Here is a 13,797-nt window from a genome sequence, read left to right on the forward strand (position 1 = left end):
AACGTGAAACTGCTTTATTTTGTCAAGTTTCAAGAAGCTAGCACAAACCGTGTTGGATTTAGAGTTCCAAATACATCTATCAATATAGGAGAAAACAGAGTGAAACCTAAAAATTCAAACTGTTACTGGAAATGTACGCTTCACCATAGAAGAACGAAATTTGGGGAACCAAGTCGGCTTAGTGTACTGATCATTACCTGAAAGTATCATCCAGTTTGGGTGAAAAAATATTTGCTGAGATTTCTGGAGATTCGTAATTTTTGGAAGCTTGGCAACCCCTTTCCATGAAAGTGTTTCTCGCCAGTCACTGCTTAGGGCTACATCAAGAGGAAACAACACATAGAGAAAGAACGTGAAACTGCTTTATTTTGTCAAGTTTCAAGAAGCTAGCACAAACCGTGTTGGATTTAGAGTTCCAAATCCATCTATCAATATAGGAGAAAACAGAGTGAAACCTAAATATTTAAACTGTTACTGGAAATGAACGCTTCACCATAGAAGAACGAAATTTGGGGAACCAAGTCGATTAGTGTACTGATCATTACCTGAAAGTATCATCCAGTTTGGGTGAAAAAATATTTGCTGTGATTTCTGGAGATTCATAGTTTTTGGAAGCTTGACAACCCCTTTCTATGAAAGCGTTTCTCGCCAGTCACTGCTTAGGGCTACATCAAGAGGAAACAACACATAGATATAGAACGTGAAACTGCTTTATTTTGTCAAGTTTCAAGAAGCTAGCACAAACCGTGTTGGATTTAGAGTTCCAAATACATCTATCAATATAGGAGAAAACAGAGTGAAACCTAAAAATTCAAACTGTTAGTAGAAACGAACGCTTCAACATAGAAGAATGAAATTTGGAGAACCAAGTTGGCTTAGTGTACTGATCATTACCTGTAAGTATCATCCAGTTTTGGTGAAAAAATACTTGCTGAGATTTCTGGAGATTCGTAATTTTAGGAAGCTTGGCAACCCCTTTCCATGAAAGTGTTTCTCGCCAGTCACTGCATAGGGCTACTTCAAGAGGAAAGAACACATAGAGACAGAACGTGAAACTACTTTATTTTGTCAAGTTTCAAGAAGCTAGCACAAACCGTGTTGGATTTAGAGTTCGAAATACATCTATCTATATAGGAGAAAACAGAGTGAAACCTAAAAATTCAAACTGTTACTGGAAATGAACGCTTCAACATAGAAGAACGAAATTTGGGGAACCAAGTTGGCTTAGTGTACTGATCATTACCTGAAAGTATCATCCAGTTTGCGTGAAAAAATCTTTGCTGTGATTTCTGGAGATTCGTAGTTTTTGGAAGCTTGGCAACCCCTTTCTATGAAAGTGTTTCTCGCCAGTCACTGCTTAGGGCTACTTCAAGAGGAAACAAAACATAGAGATAGAACGTGAAACTGCTTTATTTTGTCAAGTTTCAAGAAGCTAGCACAAACCGTGTTGGATTTAGAGTTCCAAATACATCTATCAATATAGGAGAAAACAGAGTGAAACCTAAAAATTCAAACTGTTACTGGAAATGTACGCTTCACCATAGAAGAACGAAATTTGGGGAACCAAGTCGGCTTAGTGTACTGATCATTACCTGAAAGTATCATCCAGTTTGGGTGAAAAAATATTTGCTGAGATTTCTGGAGATTCGTAATTTTTGGAAGCTTGGCAACCCCTTTCCATGAAAGTGTTTCTCGCCAGTCACTGCTTAGGGCTACATCAAGAGGAAAAAAAACATAGAGAAAGAACGTGAAACTGCTTTATTTTGTCAAGTTTCAAGAAGCTAGCACAAACCGTGTTGGATTTAGAGTTCCAAATCCATCTATCAATATAGGAGAAAACAGAGTGAAACCTAAAAATTTAAACTGTTACTGGAAATGAACGCTTCACCATAGAAGAACGAAATTTGGGGAACCAAGTCGATTAGTGTACTGATCATTACCTGAAAGTATCATCCAGTTTGGGTGAAAAAATATTTGCTGTGATTTCTGGAGATTCATAGTTTTTGGAAGCTTGACAACCCCTTTCTATGAAAGTGTTTCTCGCCAGTCACTGCTTAGGGCTACATCAAGAGGAAACAACACATAGATATAGAACGTGAAACTGCTTTATTTTCTCAAGTTTCAAGAAGCTAGCACAAACCGTGTTGGATTTAGAGTTCCAAATACATCTATCAATATAGGAGAAAACAGAGTGAAACCTAAAAATTCAAACTGTTAGTAGAAACGAACGCTTCAACATAGAAGAATGAAATTTGGAGAACCAAGTTGGCTTAGTGTACTGATCATTACCTGTAAGTATCATCCAGTTTTGGTGAAAAAATACTTGCTGAGATTTCTGGAGATTCGTAATTTTAGGAAGCTTGGCAACCCCTTTCCATGAAAGTGTTTCTCGCCAGTCACTGCATAGGGCTACTTCAAGAGGAAAGAACACCTAGAGACAGAACGTGAAACTGCTTTATTTTGTCAAGTTTCAAGAAGCTAGCACAAACCGTGTTGGATTTAGAGTTCCAAATCCATCTATCAATATAGGAGAAAACAGAGTGAAACCTAAAAATTTAAACTGTTACTGGAAATGAACGCTTCACCATAGAAGAACGAAATTTGGGGAACCAAGTCGGCTTAGTGTACTGATCATTACCTGAAAGTATCATCCAGTTTGGGTGAAAAAATATTTGCTGTGATTTCTGGAGATTCGTAGTTTTTGGAAGCTTGACAACCCCTTTCTATGAAAGTGTTTCTCGCCAGTCACTGCTTAGGGCTACATCAAGAGGAAACAACACATAGATATAGAACGTGAAACTGCTTTATTTTGTCAAGTTTCAAGAAGCTAGCACAAACCGTGTTGGATTTACAGTTCCAAATCCATCTATCAATATAGGAGAAAACAGAGTGAAACCTAAAAATTCAAACTGTTACTGAAAATGAACGCTTCAACATAGAAGAACGAAATTTGGGGAACCAAGTCGGCTTAGTGTACTGATCATTACCTGAAAGTATCATCCAGTTTGGGTGAAAAAATATTTGCTGAGATTTCTGGAGATTCGTAATTTTTGGAAGCTTGGCAACCCCTTTCCATGAAAGTGTTTCTCGCCAGTCACTGCTTAGGGCTACATCAAGAGGAAAAAAAAACATAGAGAAAGAACGTGAAACTGCTTTATTTTGTCAAGTTTCAAGAAGCTAGCACAAACCGTGTTGGATTTAGAGTTCCAAATACATTTATCAATATAGGAGAAAACAGAGTGAAACCTAAAAATTTAAACTGTTACTGGAAATGAACGCTTCACCATAGAAGAACGAAATTTGGGGAACCAAGTCGGCTTAGTGTACTGACCATTACCTGAAAGTATCATCCAGTTTGGGTGAAAAAATATTTGCTGAGATTTCTGGAGATTCGTAATTTTTGGAAGCTTGGGAACCTTTTTCCATGAAAGTGTTTCTCGACAGTCACTGCTTAGGGCTACATCAAGAGGAAACAAAACATAGAGATAGAACGTGAAACTGCTTTATTTTGTCAAGTTTCAAGAAGCTAGCACAAACCGTGTTGGATTTAGAGTTCCAAATACATCTATCAATATAGGAGAAAACAGAGTGAAACCTAAAAATTCAAACTGTTAGTAGAAACGAACGCTTCAACATAGAAGAATGAAATTTGGAGAACCAAGTCGGCTTAGTGTACTGATCATTACCTGTAAGTATCATCCAGTTTTGGTGAAAAAATACTTGCTGAGATTTCTGGAGATTCGTAATTTTAGGAAGCTTGGCAACCCCTTTCCATGAAAGTGTTTCTCGCCAGTCACTGCATAGGGCTACTTCAAGAGGAAAGAACACCTAGAGACAGAACGTGAAACTACTTTATTTTGTCAAGTTTCAAGAAGCTAGCACAAACCGTGTTGGATTTAGAGTTCGAAATACATCTATCTATATAGGAGAAAACAGAGTGAAACCTAAAAATTCAAACTGTTACTGGAAATGAACGCTTCAACATAGAAGAACGAAATTTGGGGAACCAAGTTGGCTTAGTGTACTGATCATTACCTGAAAGTATCATCCAGTTTGGGTGAAAAAATATTTGCTGAGATTTCTGGAGATTCGTAATTTTTGGAAGCTTGGGAACCCCTTTCCATGAAAGTGTTTCTCGCCAGTCACTGCTTAGGGCTACATCAAGAGGAAACAAAACATAGAGATAGAACCTGAAACTACTTTATTGTGTCAAGTTTCAAGAAGCTAGCACAAACCGTGTTGGATTTAGAGTTCCAAATACATCTATCAATATAGGAGAAAACAGAGTGAAACCTAAAAATTTAAACTGTTACTGGAAATGAACGCTTCACCATTGAAGAACGAAATTTGGGGAACCAAGTTGGATTAGTGTACTGATCATTACCTGAAAGTATCATCCAGTTTGGGTGAAAAAATATTTGCTGAGATTTCTGGAGATTCATAATTTTTGGAAGCTTGGCAACCCCTTTCCATGAAAGTGTTTCTCGCCAGTCACTGCTTAGGGCTACATCAAGAGGAAACAACACATAGATATAGAACGTGAAACTGCTTTATTTTGTCAAGTTTCAAGAAGCTAGCACAAACCGTGTTGGATTTACAGTTCCAAATCCATCTATCAATATAGGAGAAAACAGAGTGAAACCTAAAAATTCAAACTGTTACTGGAAATGAACGCTTCAACATAGAAGAACGAAATTTGGGGAACCAAGTCGGCTTAGTGTACTGATCATTACCTGAAAGTATCATCCAGTTTGGGTGCAGAAATATTTGCTGTGATTTCTGGAGATTCGTAGTTTTTGGAAGCTTGGCAACCCCTTTCTATGAAAGTGTTTCTCGCCAGTCACTGCTTAGGGCTACTTCAAGAGGAAACAAAACATAGAGATAGAACGTGAAACTGCTTTATTTTGTCAAGTTTCAAGAAGCTAGCACAAACCGTGTTGGATTTAGAGTTCCAAATACATCTATCAATATAGGAGAAAACAGAGTGAAACCTAAAAATTCAAACTGTTACTGGAAATGTACGCTTCAACATAGAAGAACGAAATTTGGGGAACCAAGTCGGCTTAGTGTACTGATCATTACCTGAAAGTATCATCCAGTTTGGGTGAAAAAATATTTGCTGAGATTTCTGGAGATTCGTAATTTTTGGAAGCTTGGCAACCCCTTTCCATGAAAGTGTTTCTCGCCAGTCACTGCTTAGGGCTACATCAAGAGGAAAAAAAACATAGAGAAAGAACGTGAAACTGCTTTATTTTGTCAAGTTTCAAGAAGCTAGCACAAACCGTGTTGGATTTAGAGTTCCAAATCCATCTATCAATATAGGAGAAAACAGAGTGAAACCTAAAAATTTAAACTGTTACTGGAAATGAACGCTTCACCATAGAAGAACGAAATTTGGGGAACCAAGTCGGCTTAGTGTACTGATCATTACCTGAAAGTATCATCCAGTTTGGGTGAAAAAATATTTGCTGTGATTTCTGGAGATTCGTAGTTTTTGGAAGCTTGACAACCCCTTTCTATGAAAGTGTTTCTCGCCAGTCACTGCTTAGGGCTACATCAAGAGGAAACAACACATAGATATAGAACGTGAAACTGCTTTATTTTGTCAAGTTTCAAGAAGCTAGCACAAACCGTGTTGGATTTACAGTTCCAAATCCATCTATCAATATAGGAGAAAACAGAGTGAAACCTAAAAATTCAAACTGTTACTGGAAATGAACGCTTCAACATAGAAGAACGAAATTTGGGGAACCAAGTCGGCTTAGTGTACTGACCATTACCTGAAAGTATCATCCAGTTTGGGTGAAAAAATATTTGCTGAGATTTCTGGAGATTCGTAATTTTTGGAAGCTTGGGAACCCCTTTCCATGAAAGTGTTTCTCGCCAGTCACTGCTTAGAGCTACATCAAGAGGAAACAAAACATAGAGAGAGAACGTGAAACTGCTTTATTTTGTCAAGTTTCAAGAAGCTAGCACAAATCGTGTTGGATTTAGAGTTCGAAATACATCTATCAATATAGGAGAAAACAGAGTGAAACCTAAAAATTCAAACTGTTACTGGAAATGAACGCTTCAACATAGAAGAACGAAATTTGGGGAACCAAGTCGGCTTAGTGTACTGATCATTACCTGAAAGTATCATCCAGTTTGCGTGAAAAAATATTTGCTGAGATTTCTGGAGATTCGTAATTTTTGGAAGCTTGGCAACCCCTTTCCATGAAAGTGTTTCTCGCCAGTCACTGCTTAGGGCTACATCAAGAGGAAACAAGACATAGAGATAGAAAGTGAAACTGCTTTATTTTGTCAAGTTTCAAGAAGCTAGCACAAACCGTGTTGGATTTACAGTTCCAAATACATCTATCAATATAGGAGAAAACAGAGTGAAACCTAAAAATTCAAACTGTTACTGGCAATGCACGCTTCAACATAGAAGAACGAAATTTGGGGAACCAAGTCGGCTTAGTGTACTGATCATTACCTGAAAGTATCATCCAGTTTGGGTGAAAAAATATTTGCTGTGATTTCTGGAGATTCGTAGTTTTTGGAAGCTTGGCAACCCCTTTCTATGAAAGTGTTTCTCGCCAGTCACTGCTTAGGGCTACTTCAAGAGGAAACAAAACATAGAGATAGAACGTGAAACTGCTTTATTTTGTCAAGTTTCAAGAAGCTAGCACAAACCGTGTTGGATTTAGAGTTCCAAATACATCTATCAATATAGGAGAAAACAGAGTGAAACCTAAAAATTCAAACTGTTACTGGAAATGTACGCTTCACCATAGAAGAACGAAATTTGGGGAACCAAGTCGGCTTAGTGTACTGATCATTACCTGAAAGTATCATCCAGTTTGGGTGAAAAAATATTTGCTGAGATTTCTGGAGATTCGTAATTTTTGGAAGCTTGGCAACCCCTTTCCATGAAAGTGTTTCTCGCCAGTCACTGCTTAGGGCTACATCAAGAGGAAAAAAAACATAGAGAAAGAACGTGAAACTGCTTTATTTTGTCAAGTTTCAAGAAGCTAGCACAAACCGTGTTGGATTTAGAGTTCCAAATCCATCTATCAATATAGGAGAAAACAGAGTGAAACCTAAAAATTTAAACTGTTACTGGAAATGAACGCTTCACCATAGAAAAACGAAATTTGGGGAACCAAGTCGATTAGTGTACTGATCATTACCTGAAAGTATCATCCAGTTTGGGTGAAAAAATATTTGCTGTGATTTCTGGAGATTCATAGTTTTTGGAAGCTTGACAACCCCTTTCTTTGAAAGCGTTTCTCGCCAGTCACTGCTTAGAGCTACATCAAGAGGAAACAACACATAGATATAGAACGTGAAACTGCTTTATTTTGTCAAGTTTCAAGAAGCTAGCACAAACCGTGTTGGATTTAGAGTTCCAAATACATCTATCAATATAGGAGAAAACAGAGTGAAACCTAAAAATTCAAACTGTTAGTAGAAACGAACGCTTCAACATAGAAGAATGAAATTTGGAGAACCAAGTTGGCTTAGTGTACTGATCATTACCTGTAAGTATCATCCAGTTTTGGTGAAAAAATACTTGCTGAGATTTCTGGAGATTCGTAATTTTAGGAAGCTTGGCAACCCCTTTCCATGAAAGTGTTTCTCGCCAGTCACTGCATAGGGCTACTTCAAGAGGAAAGAACACATAGAGACAGAACGTGAAACTACTTTATTTTGTCAAGTTTCAAGAAGCTAGCACAAACCGTGTTGGATTTAGAGTTCGAAATACATCTATCTATATAGGAGAAAACAGAGTGAAACCTAAAAATTCAAACTGTTACTGGAAATGAACGCTTCAACATAGAAGAACGAAATTTGGGGAACCAAGTTGGCTTAGTGTACTGATCATTACCTGAAAGTATCATCCAGTTTGGGTGAAAAAATATTTGCTGTGATTTCTGGAGATTCGTAGTTTTTGGAAGCTTGGCAACCCCTTTCTATGAAAGTGTTTCTCGCCAGTCACTGCTTAGGGCTACTTCAAGAGGAAACAAAACATAGAGATAGAACGTGAAACTGCTTTATTTTGTCAAGTTTCAAGAAGCTAGCACAAACCGTGTTGGATTTAGAGTTCCAAATACATCTATCAATATAGGAGAAAACAGAGTGAAACCTAAAAATTCAAACTGTTACTGGAAATGTACGCTTCACCATAGAAGAACGAAATTTGGGGAACCAAGTCGGCTTAGTGTACTGATCATTACCTGAAAGTATCATCCAGTTTGGGTGAAAAAATATTTGCTGAGATTTCTGGAGATTCGTAATTTTTGGAAGCTTGGCAACCCCTTTCCATGAAAGTGTTTCTCGCCAGTCACTGCTTAGGGCTACATCAAGAGGAAAAAAAACATAGAGAAAGAACGTGAAACTGCTTTATTTTGTCAAGTTTCAAGAAGCTAGCACAAACCGTGTTGGATTTAGAGTTCCAAATCCATCTATCAATATAGGAGAAAACAGAGTGAAACCTAAAAATTTAAACTGTTACTGGAAATGAACGCTTCACCATAGAAAAACGAAATTTGGGGAACCAAGTCGATTAGTGTACTGATCATTACCTGAAAGTATCATCCAGTTTGGGTGAAAAAATATTTGCTGTGATTTCTGGAGATTCATAGTTTTTGGAAGCTTGACAACCCCTTTCTTTGAAAGCGTTTCTCGCCAGTCACTGCTTAGAGCTACATCAAGAGGAAACAACACATAGATATAGAACGTGAAACTGCTTTATTTTGTCAAGTTTCAAGAAGCTAGCACAAACCGTGTTGGATTTAGAGTTCCAAATACATCTATCAATATAGGAGAAAACAGAGTGAAACCTAAAAATTCAAACTGTTAGTAGAAACGAACGCTTCAACATAGAAGAATGAAATTTGGAGAACCAAGTTGGCTTAGTGTACTGATCATTACCTGTAAGTATCATCCAGTTTTGGTGAAAAAATACTTGCTGAGATTTCTGGAGATTCGTAATTTTAGGAAGCTTGGCAACCCCTTTCCATGAAAGTGTTTCTCGCCAGTCACTGCATAGGGCTACTTCAAGAGGAAAGAACACATAGAGACAGAACGTGAAACTACTTTATTTTGTCAAGTTTCAAGAAGCTAGCACAAACCGTGTTGGATTTAGAGTTCGAAATACATCTATCTATATAGGAGAAAACAGAGTGAAACCTAAAAATTCAAACTGTTACTGGAAATGAACGCTTCAACATAGAAGAACGAAATTTGGGGAACCAAGTTGGCTTAGTGTACTGATCATTACCTGAAAGTATCATCCAGTTTGGGTGAAAAAATATTTGCTGTGATTTCTGGAGATTCGTAGTTTTTGGAAGCTTGGCAACCCCTTTCTATGAAAGTGTTTCTCGCCAGTCACTGCTTAGGGCTACTTCAAGAGGAAACAAAACATAGAGATAGAACGTGAAACTGCTTTATTTTGTCAAGTTTCAAGAAGCTAGCACAAACCGTGTTGGATTTAGAGTTCCAAATACATCTATCAATATAGGAGAAAACAGAGTGAAACCTAAAAATTCAAACTGTTACTGGAAATGTACGCTTCACCATAGAAGAACGAAATTTGGGGAACCAAGTCGGCTTAGTGTACTGATCATTACCTGAAAGTATCATCCAGTTTGGGTGAAAAAATATTTGCTGAGATTTCTGGAGATTCGTAATTTTTGGAAGCTTGGCAACCCCTTTCCATGAAAGTGTTTCTCGCCAGTCACTGCTTAGGGCTACATCAAGAGGAAAAAAAACATAGAGAAAGAACGTGAAACTGCTTTATTTTGTCAAGTTTCAAGAAGCTAGCACAAACCGTGTTGGATTTAGAGTTCCAAATCCATCTATCAATATAGGAGAAAACAGAGTGAAACCTAAAAATTTAAACTGTTACTGGAAATGAACGCTTCACCATAGAAAAACGAAATTTGGGGAACCAAGTCGATTAGTGTACTGATCATTACCTGAAAGTATCATCCAGTTTGGGTGAAAAAATATTTGCTGTGATTTCTGGAGATTCATAGTTTTTGGAAGCTTGACAACCCCTTTCTTTGAAAGCGTTTCTCGCCAGTCACTGCTTAGAGCTACATCAAGAGGAAACAACACATAGATATAGAACGTGAAACTGCTTTATTTTGTCAAGTTTCAAGAAGCTAGCACAAACCGTGTTGGATTTAGAGTTCCAAATACATCTATCAATATAGGAGAAAACAGAGTGAAACCTAAAAATTCAAACTGTTAGTAGAAACGAACGCTTCAACATAGAAGAATGAAATTTGGAGAACCAAGTTGGCTTAGTGTACTGATCATTACCTGTAAGTATCATCCAGTTTTGGTGAAAAAATACTTGCTGAGATTTCTGGAGATTCGTAATTTTAGGAAGCTTGGCAACCCCTTTCCATGAAAGTGTTTCTCGCCAGTCACTGCATAGGGCTACTTCAAGAGGAAAGAACACATAGAGACAGAACGTGAAACTACTTTATTTTGTCAAGTTTCAAGAAGCTAGCACAAACCGTGTTGGATTTAGAGTTCGAAATACATCTATCTATATAGGAGAAAACAGAGTGAAACCTAAAAATTCAAACTGTTACTGGAAATGAACGCTTCAACATAGAAGAACGAAATTTGGGGAACCAAGTTGGCTTAGTGTACTGATCATTACCTGAAAGTATCATCCAGTTTGGGTGAAAAAATATTTGCTGTGATTTCTGGAGATTCGTAGTTTTTGGAAGCTTGGCAACCCCTTTCTATGAAAGTGTTTCTCGCCAGTCACTGCTTAGGGCTACTTCAAGAGGAAACAAAACATAGAGATAGAACGTGAAACTGCTTTATTTTGTCAAGTTTCAAGAAGCTAGCACAAACCGTGTTGGATTTAGAGTTCCAAATACATCTATCAATATAGGAGAAAACAGAGTGAAACCTAAAAATTCAAACTGTTACTGGAAATGTACGCTTCACCATAGAAGAACGAAATTTGGGGAACCAAGTCGGCTTAGTGTACTGATCATTACCTGAAAGTATCATCCAGTTTGGGTGAAAAAATATTTGCTGAGATTTCTGGAGATTCGTAATTTTTGGAAGCTTGGCAACCCCTTTCCATGAAAGTGTTTCTCGCCAGTCACTGCTTAGGGCTACATCAAGAGGAAAAAAAACATAGAGAAAGAACGTGAAACTGCTTTATTTTGTCAAGTTTCAAGAAGCTAGCACAAACCGTGTTGGATTTAGAGTTCCAAATCCATCTATCAATATAGGAGAAAACAGAGTGAAACCTAAAAATTTAAACTGTTACTGGAAATGAACGCTTCACCATAGAAGAACGAAATTTGGGGAACCAAGTCGATTAGTGTACTGATCATTACCTGAAAGTATCATCCAGTTTGGGTGAAAAAATATTTGCTGTGATTTCTGGAGATTCATAGTTTTTGGAAGCTTGACAACCCCTTTCTATGAAAGTGTTTCTCGCCAGTCACTGCTTAGGGCTACATCAAGAGGAAACAACACATAGATATAGAACGTGAAACTGCTTTATTTTGTCAAGTTTCAAGAAGCTAGCACAAACCGTGTTGGATTTAGAGTTCCAAATACATCTATCAATATAGGAGAAAACAGAGTGAAACCTAAAAATTCAAACTGTTAGTAGAAACGAACGCTTCAACATAGAAGAATGAAATTTGGAGAACCAAGTTGGCTTAGTGTACTGAACATTACCTGTAAGTATCATCCAGTTTTGGTGAAAAAATACTTGCTGAGATTTCTGGAGATTCGTAATTTTAGGAAGCTTGGCAACCCCTTTCCATGAAAGTGTTTCTCGCCAGTCACTGCATAGGGCTACTTCAAGAGGAAAGAACACCTAGAGACAGAACGTGAAACTGCTTTATTTTGTCAAGTTTCAAGAAGCTAGCACAAACTGTGTTGGATTTAGAGTTCCAAATCCATCTATCAATATAGGAGAAAACAGAGTGAAACCTAAAAATTTAAACTGTTACTGGAAATGAACGCTTCACCATAGAAGAACGAAATTTGGGGAACCAAGTCGGCTTAGTGTACTGATCATTACCTGAAAGTATCATCCAGTTTGGGTGAAAAAATATTTGCTGTGATTTCTGGAGATTCGTAGTTTTTGGAAGCTTGACAACCCCTTTCTATGAAAGTGTTTCTCGCCAGTCACTGCTTAGGGCTACATCAAGAGGAAACAACACATAGATATAGAACGTGAAACTGCTTTATTTTGTCAAGTTTCAAGAAGCTAGCACAAACCGTGTTGGATTTACAGTTCCAAATCCATCTATCAATATAGGAGAAAACAGAGTGAAACCTAAAAATTCAAACTGTTACTGAAAATGAACGCTTCAACATAGAAGAACGAAATTTGGGGAACCAAGTTGGCTTAGTGTACTGATCATTACCTGAAAGTATCATCCAGTTTGGGTGAAAAAATATTTGCTGAGATTTCTGGAGATTCGTAATTTTTGGAAGCTTGGCAACCCCTTTCCATGAAAGTGTTTCTCGCCAGTCACTGCTTAGGGCTACATCAAGAGGAAAAAAAACATAGAGAAAGAACGTGAAACTGCTTTATTTTGTCAAGTTTCAAGAAGCTAGCACAAACCGTGTTGGATTTAGAGTTCCAAATACATTTATCAATATAGGAGAAAACAGAGTGAAACCTAAAAATTTAAACTGTTACTGGAAATGAACGCTTCACCATAGAAGAACGAAATTTGGGGAACCAAGTCGGCTTAGTGTACTGACCATTACCTGAAAGTATCATCCAGTTTGGGTGAAAAAATATTTGCTGAGATTTCTGGAGATTCGTAATTTTTGGAAGCTTGGGAACCTTTTTCCATGAAAGTGTTTCTCGACAGTCACTGCTTAGGGCTACATCAAGAGGAAACAAAACATAGAGATAGAACGTGAAACTGCTTTATTTTGTAAAGTTTCAAGAAGCTAGCACAAACCGTGTTGGATTTAGAGTTCCAAATACATCTATCAATATAGGAGAAAACAGAGTGAAACCTAAAAATTCAAACTGTTAGTAGAAACGAACGCTTCAACATAGAAGAACGAAATTTGGGGAACCAAGTCGGCTTAGTGTACTGACCATTACCTGAAAGTATCATCCAGTTTGGGTGAAAAAATATTTGCTGAGATTTCTGGAGATTCGTAATTTTTGGAAGCTTGGGAACCTTTTTCCATGAAAGTGTTTCTCGCCAGTCACTGCATAGGGCTACTTCAAGAGGAAAGAACACCTAGAGACAGAACGTGAAACTACTTTATTTTGTCAAGTTTCAAGAAGCTAGCACAAACCGTGTTGGATTTAGAGTTCGAAATACATCTATCTATATAGGAGAAAACAGAGTGAAACCTAAAAATTCAAACTGTTACTGGAAATGAACGCTTCAACATAGAAGAACGAAATTTGGGGAACCAAGTTGGCTTAGTGTACTGATCATTACCTGAAAGTATCATCCAGTTTGGGTGAAAAAATATTTGCTGAGATTTCTGGAGATTCGTAATTTTTGGAAGCTTGGGAACCCCTTTCCATGAAAGTATTTCTCGCCAGTCACTGCTTAGGGCTACATCAAGAGGAAACAAAACATAGAGATAGAACCTGAAACTACTTTATTGTGTCAAGTTTCAAGAAGCTAGCACAAACCGTGTTGGATTTAGAGTTCCAAATACATTTATCAATATAGGAGAAAACAGAGTGAAACCTAAAAATTTAAACTGTTACTGGAAATGAACGCTTCACCATTGAAGAACGAAATTTGGGGAACCAAGTTGGATTAGTGTACTGAT

Source organism: Spermophilus citellus, assembly GCF_964194105.1.
Source record: "Spermophilus citellus genome assembly, chromosome: 9".
Taxonomy (NCBI): Eukaryota; Metazoa; Chordata; class Mammalia; order Rodentia; family Sciuridae; genus Spermophilus; species Spermophilus citellus.